This window comes from Micromesistius poutassou (assembly GCF_964030765.1).
Source record: "Micromesistius poutassou genome assembly, chromosome: 5".
NCBI classification, from domain to species: Eukaryota; Metazoa; Chordata; class Actinopteri; order Gadiformes; family Gadidae; genus Micromesistius; species Micromesistius poutassou.
In genome coordinates, this window is record NC_140275.1 from 13,410,853 (window position 1) to 13,418,836 (window position 7,984).

A 7,984-nucleotide genomic window follows, 5' to 3' on the forward strand; every position below is an offset into this window, starting at 1 on the left:
CCCTCCCGCTCTCTCCCAGCCATATGGTTTGACTCGGTTACAGCGTGAGTGCGGCTCAGATACTTGTTAAAGTGAGCTATGTGGTCGTGGCCACACTTGCTGAGAGTCCTCTGATGTCTTGGAATACTTAGATCCCTACTTTAGGAGAAGGACACAGGGCATGGTGGTGGTGGTGGTGGTGGTGGTGGTGGTGGTGTTGGTGGTGGTGGAGATGAGGTTTGGCAGTGGTGAGCATAGGGAAGATGGTATTGATGATGGGGATTAAGAGGTTGGCAGTGGTAGTGGTAATCATGGAGTTAGGAGGTGCTGGTGATGGTGGTTGAGATGATGAAGCTGTTGGGGTTGAGAAGGTGGTGGTGGTGGTGGTGGGGGCTACGGTGGGGGCTGGTGGTGGTGGTAGCACTGGAAGAGATAGAGAAGCCTGTTGTGGTGAAGATAGAGAAGGTAGTGTTGGTTGTGGAGAAGGTGGAGTTCTATGGAAAAGGTGTCATGTCAAAAGTATTTTAACAAGATATTGCGCCATTTTGCGCCATTGTTTGGGTTCTTACCTTTTTCATAATGGGTTAGTGTAAGTAGTATATGGTAATTGTATATAAAATAACAAAGTAAAAACGTAACACTAAAATAACAGAGATGCAACATTAAATGTGTGAACTGTGAAAACGTACCCAACACACAATTATGAACACCTCCATTTTTTATTTGAATAACCTGTCTCATGGTTATCCACATCTTAGCCCGGATATGAAATTATTAACTTTATTTAATATAACAGTTGTCAGCATTCCTCTATCAGCATTAGGGAACCCTCCATTTAACTCTACCCTAACTGGGATTGAACTGTTTGAACAGGAAATCTACCCGGATAGAGATGTACACACATTTCACACATTTGAACAGCATCCACAAATGAGTCAATTTCCTCTTGACATTTGCTCTCAGTGAACATCTGCACAGAACCTTGGCTTGCTCAGGCCGGAGTGGTCCATAGAGACTAATTGTTTCTGCCCTCACTGTCCTTCTTCCTTCCTCTCTGAAGACCTGAATCTCATCTGGATCGCCAACTGAACTTTGAGACGGTCTATGCTCTAAGCTCACCAATCAGCTGTTTGAAGGGCTGACACCCAGATCAAATCCCATCGTTCCGTGAAGAGCCTAATTTATCATCCATTACCGACACCTCCTTTTATTTTCCTTTTTCCTTCCAGTCGCTGTCACCCATCGATCCTCGGGCTTCACATTAGCTCATAGACAAAATCTAACAAAGTCATTTTCGGATGTAGGCATTTCTCATGACTCATGTAAAGTAGCTCCACTTGCGGGACTGTGAAAACCGCCGATGCCAGGAGTCTTCAGATGGAAACTGAAGACCTCATCAAGATCATTCATCATGTTGGACGTGGAGGCTCCGTGGGGGGAATCTCACTCGCACTGCTCTTTTGCAACACAATCTTGCATGAATCATATCCGACAACAGGTTACATTTTAAGTACAATGAATTTCTTTATTTCGGCCTTATCAAATCTCACATCCCCCTAACCTCATTCCTTGCATGCTATGTTTCATCCTTGTAAGGGGCATAGTTAAGGTCCATCTCCTTTACGTCTAAAGTTCCCAATTCCCAACCTTAGCTTGGCATTGGAAAGATATCTTTGGCAGAATATTAAACTGGTAGTTCAGCAGATTTATGCGTCTTTGCTGTGCTCTCCGCCTTGCAAACTGATGGGAAGTTAAGGTAAGGCAATACTTCACCAAACACAATATCTTGCTGAGAAATATGAAACGTGCCAAAGACTATTTGATGAGCAGCAGTCAGCAAATAGATTAACACTATTGTGGCTGCAGGGAGTGATGAAAGATGCACTTGTTTAGTAGGCTGACAAAGAGCACACTCAAAGTTTGACACCTACATAAAGGTTGACACCTATATAAAGATTGATGGAGACATGCATTGGAAACTCTTATATCTGCTAAAGTCCTACATTGTTTCTAGTCATGGGAATAACATTGCTATAAGGCATGGTCGTAGTGGAACGAAAGGATATAACTTCGGATAGCGAATTAAACATTGAACCATATTGAAAAACTACTTATTCTCTAGAATCCATATTGTAGCATGTATTATATCCTATCCTATTTTTGTGAGGAACTCTGCTGGAAAACATATAATTATATTATAAAGAAAATCAGGGTCGGTAAAGATATTCAAAAGACCAGAAGAAATCAAAAGCTATTAAAGCTGGATCATAGAAACAAAATACAGCATTAAAAAAACACACTTTTGTCCGTCATTAACTCACGTCACTTTTAACATGTGGAGTAAATACCCCAACCCCTGTTTGTGGAACACATTTAAATAAATGGTTTCTATCTTGAAGAATTTTTTTTATTTTGTATTGTATGTATTTGTAATTAGCTCAAACGCGTTTACGTTTATCACAGTTGAAAGAGAGGGTTTTCCGTGCTACGGTCCCACGGACTACACCCTGACCGGCTTAGCCGGTGTTCTCCTGCCACTTCAAATGGCGGTCTGCCTTTGGCATGGATGGGCAAATCAATCCACTGCTGTCATTTTTAGGATTCCACGGGAAGCCGCTCAGGGTTTAGTGGTGTAAAACCGACACCTTGAAGTGAGAGGAAAAGAGGAAAAACACTAAAGGAAGGGCTGAGGTCTATCACTTCCCTCACAGCAGCTGCTCAAAGGTCTCAACACACACACACACACACACACACACACACACACACACACACGCACACACACATAACCCCCACCCCCCTCTTATGACCACGTAATGACCTCAGCCGAGTCACCTGCTGTTGGCACCGTGGCTAACCTGCCTTCCAAACCGGAAAATCGGCCGCCTTTCTACAAATGCTCCCGAAGCTGCACAGGTCAACACGCTATTCGGATGGATACATACCTCTCCTCCTTGACATGTTTGTGCACCAAAACAGCGGGCGGAAATGGCTTTTTTTTCCTCAGCGTTACACAAAGTGCATCTGCTTTTTGTGCAGATCTCCGGGCCCTGATCGCTGCTACGGTGCGGCCATGGACGGCGGAGGGATAATGTTATCGACTGCCTCGGCATTGGAGAACACATAGAGCTGAATGAAACCATCTTGCAGGGTTACATCCTGTACAAGGAACAAAGGCCTCTGCTCAATAGGTCCCCGGGGGGAGGGGGGGGGGGGGGGGGTTGCCTGGCCACTCTTAAACACTCAGAACATTTATGCTGCTTTAAATTTCCTTTTACATCCCTCCCTTGATATTCGGTCCGTGGGATGAATTTAGTTTGCCAGAACAATTCAACTCTCTATTGTGAATAGACTTTTTATGAACATTAGGGATCTTCGGGGGTTTGCAGTATCGGTTTTCTGGATTAAATTTATTAGACTCAAAGAAGATGCAATGGAACAGGCCGTTTAAGTTGTTGGGGTCACTAGACTTATTTTTCCAGACCGACTCTGTAAAACATTTTAGTAAGAGGGTTATGGTGGAGGTGATTTCTATGTGCCATGTTATGACATGAAGGTTTGGTTTCTATGTGCCATGTTATGACATTAAGGGAAGTCGCGGCCTGTGTGTCAGGATATGAACTGTTCTGTAATTCTTTACCCTTTAACCACAGACAATTACACTCCCCAAAGGAAAAGACCCTTTGCATTATCTCTGTGAAGCTTGAGGAGGAAACAGGGTTATTGTGCCAAGCGGTCATTCACAGTTTTTATGCTAATAGCAAACGCTCAGATGCCAGGGCTTAATGGTGGCAATTCCCATGAAATCTGCCGATATTTTATTCATTTGTTCTCCGTCTAAAATTAGTCGTGGTCACACTGATCAAAGGCAGCAGCAAAGCAGTTGCATGTGAACCGGCGTCCACATGCAGTGACATCCACAAACCAGAATGAAATATGAAATATCAAGTTTCCACGGATGTGTGGACTTGTAAAAGAAAAGCTCCAGAATGGGAGCGTTTTCACACTGGGTAATGTGAAACATTCGGTGCAGATTGTGGACCTCGGAGAAGGAGCTGAGCCAGGATCTGCCTGGCAGTAAAAACCAGAAGCAGGCGAAAGTTAAAACAACAGCAGCCAGTGAATCTTTTTGATTTAGATGTCATTATGCCTCTTGCCTCATGGGATAGTTCAGCCCTATTGGGTGCGCACAAAAAAAGGTTTAGTTTGTTCGCAATGCGAGTAGTAGCATTGAAAAACAAACCATGGTACTGACATTTATTACCAGGTTTTTGTTTTAATGCAATAAAATAACTACACAAGATAGGAACTGCATTGTTTGACTTTGATGAGAAGAATTTATGGTTGAATGCTGAAGGTAAGATTTTCTTTCAAAACAGAAAGTCGTATTCATGTTTTCTGAGGATTTTAACAATTTGCAGATATAATGATGCAGAAGATATAGAAAAGTATGTGAATTAATATTTTACCCTGTAAAACAGATGTATTAAATGGTGTTATCTTACATTATTTTATAGATATTATTTTGGTATTTCTGTGAGTTTGTCAGCTGTTTGTTTGTATTTTGTTTTGTTTACCCCGGTATTTACACGCTAAAATCGAATAAACAATTGACTGAATGAATCACTTAAAAATAATATTTTTTATCATGCATCCCAACAGTCTTCAATCTTTCAACGCAACTTTTAATATGCTATAACATACTTTGGGAACTTATAGCATAGCCCAAGCTGCATTAGAATTGGCCCCCATTTATCCTCATGTGCCTTGCTCTGACTTGGGACTGGAAGCCATGCTGTACTTGATGGATCTTGAGGGCTGGAGAACAAAGCTTGCCTTGGACAAACACTGCGTTTCAAACAAATGGCTCATTTCATCATTCCACTGCAATCGCCATAATACGGGGTCGGGTTCCCTTGTGTCTACCCGGCTTAACTCTGCACATAAATAGTGCGTGAAAGCAGACAGGTTGTGAAAGTGCGTGTGTGTGTGTGTGTGCGTGCGTGAAGAGCATATGTAAAAAGTACGTTGTCTCTGTGGAGAGGATGTAGAAAATGTGTTGCCTCGTTGCCCCCCAAAACAACCAAGTAAAGAAGCAGGCATGCTTCTAATTAGTGTCGACCAACACAGGTGTTGTATGGGTTTAACCTCCACGACTGCACAGGGCATTGTAAAGCTGTGTAAACAAATAAATAGCCATCCATTAAAGTTAGGGGTCGGGCAGGGGGGGGGGGGGGGTCTGTAACAGAAGCTGTGTAGAAGGAGTAGCTTTATCTCTTTAGCAGGCTCCCATGGGCCCCTGTGGCTCCCCTGACGTGTCGGCCTCATCAGTAGCGAGAAGACCCTCTGCTGGCATCATTGTCCTGTGGTTGTTTAACTGCTTCCTGCGTCACTTTTGCAAATTAGCTATTCAGCTAACTCTGGTATAGAACATGTTGTGTAAATGGTCCCTGTCAACTTTTGCAAGTCTCTCGCTGACACTCTCGACTCACACCTATTGTTATTGCTGCGTTTAATTTCTGGTTTGTATGTTCCCCTGGTTCACTTTGTCCAAATTTCCGGCAAAGATCTATAACAGCGCCAAACATCCAATTTTGGACCAATCAGACAAGGTCTCAGTCAATGTGGCTAAATGCTTAATCTCAGGACCTCCTTCCCTACACTAGCAAAGTTTTGCCGTTCTACTCACCTTGATCAAATTGTCCACAATTGTGCATTCTCTTCCCCGAGGCCAATACTCTGATTCTAATCAATACCACTTTAATTGATTCCCAATCTCCCTAATAGTAAACATGATACAGTTAAAAGAGTATAGTATGAATAGTAGATTCAATTCTCAACAAATTGGCATCCCACGTCCAAAACCCAACCAAGAAGGGATTGCCAGGAAATGGAACACATTGGCTTCATTGAGGTTCTATAATACTAAAATTCACAAAAATGGCTCCCAATTTAGGGATGGTTGGGTTGAAGGTTAAATTTATCAGGTAAGATTAAGTTAATTGACCAACATTTCCTGAATCAGCTTTAAGGAGCAAAAGGGCAAGGTTCCTACCTTAAGCTAAACATCAATAAACAGTACAGAGAGGCACATGGGTCAAGACCAGTTCAAAGTTTGTGCAGATTGGCCCATAGGGGGCGCTAAAATGACAAGATTAAATAAATACAACCATATTTAAGACACGTGTGCCCTAAATCAATACATTTAATAGCATACCTTTCTTTATCTGACTTTTATTATTCAGATTTTATCTTCCATATTATTGTACATTAACTTTGTTCATTTTATGTCCATGTTCTTTTGTGAAACATTCTGTGCATGCACTTTCTGTACTGTAAAGTACTTTGAGCTGCATTTCTTTGAAAGGTGCCAAAAGAATAACGTTTATTATTACTGTTATTATTATAATTAATCTTATTAAACCTCCTCATATGCAACACAGCCAAATAGCCCACAGGCCAATGGATTTAATCTATTATGATCTCTGTTTTGTGTAATATAATTAAAACCAAATGTGACTATCTTATTAAAGGCTAATGTTGGCTCTTGGCTCTGCGTTAGTAAAAGAGTCCTGAAAAAGATCCTGAAAAATCATTGTTTAAGATTGTACGCATTTCCTTTCTTGTCCCTATTTTTTTGATATAATAATAAATATTTTTTGATTTCAGTAAAAAAAAATATATATATATAGGCTATATAATAAATATTATATTATTAGTATTAATCATTCATAAGGAACCATTTATTAGGTCCACTGGAATTAAAACAGTGGTCAACAACTGGTCACCAACTGAGACGTATGTTTTCCGAGTCTCAGGGCACAAATTAAGTGTAACACAATTAAGTTTAAATGGCCAAACGATGGCCAAAAAAGACACTTAGGCCAGTGTGAGAGAAAATAACGAGGCTTTATATATTGTTGCAGATCTCAAGCGTCTCAAACTTTGTGTCGTAACCATGGAGTTCCCCTTGTGGTTGTCCGGGTTTGTGCTCTGTTCTGTCTTTCATCTCTCTTAGCCGCCTGGTTATCACACACACACACACACACACACACACACACACATACACACACACACACACACACACACACACACACACTTTCATGCTTTTCTAGATGTGTTGCTCCTGTAATCCTTTCTTCTGGGCTCTCTCCTGAACACACCTCATCTCTGATATCAGTCAGTTTACCGGCTTCAGGGTCATCCATATTTAAGACATGTGGGCCATCTGGTAAATTGGTCTACTGCACTCCCGACCAAGAAGTGGGGGGTTAGATTCTGTTTTATATTTTTGATAATTTTTTGTTATTTTTGTTGCTTGTTATGTCATCAAGATTGTTTGGGCGCAAGTGTGTGTGTTTGTGCATGAGAGTACTCTCTGTATAAAGGATTACGTTTCCGTCTGTGTCAGTTTCTCCAATAAGTTTATGAGCTGACTTTGAGGTACATAAATAAATTGTAACCCTAAATTTACTTTTTGACATTTTCCTGATAATATTTGTTTGTAGTGTATACATCCCTCTTTAAGGTGATTTTTAGATCATGTTGTCCATCACATTAACTGTATCTTTCATCAAAACATACCCAAGTCTGTCCAGGTGTAATGTAGGCCTACTGGTATTTTTTGTAAGCCGCTGTCTTAGTCTTGCACTTCTGGCATTTTTTTGATAAATCAAGATTAGTAATTATTGAGCCAAACTAAACTGTAACAGATTTTCAGATATTCTATTGGCACCTCTAATAAGTGTAAAAAATACAATATTTCTGCCCAAGGGATGGATGATGTTAGAACCACCTCCCCAACCTTGTTCTAAGGCAAGAGAGAGACGGGACTATCGCCATGATACTATTTATTGACTTTCCTTCCGCCTTTAATTGCCTCTGACCACATGTTCAGCCCATAGTCTCTGTCTGTACATTTGATATACCACTCATGAGCCTGTGTATCAAATGCAAGGCTTTTACTGTTTAAGTGTTTTATATTCATAACATACACCCTGTCCTGTCT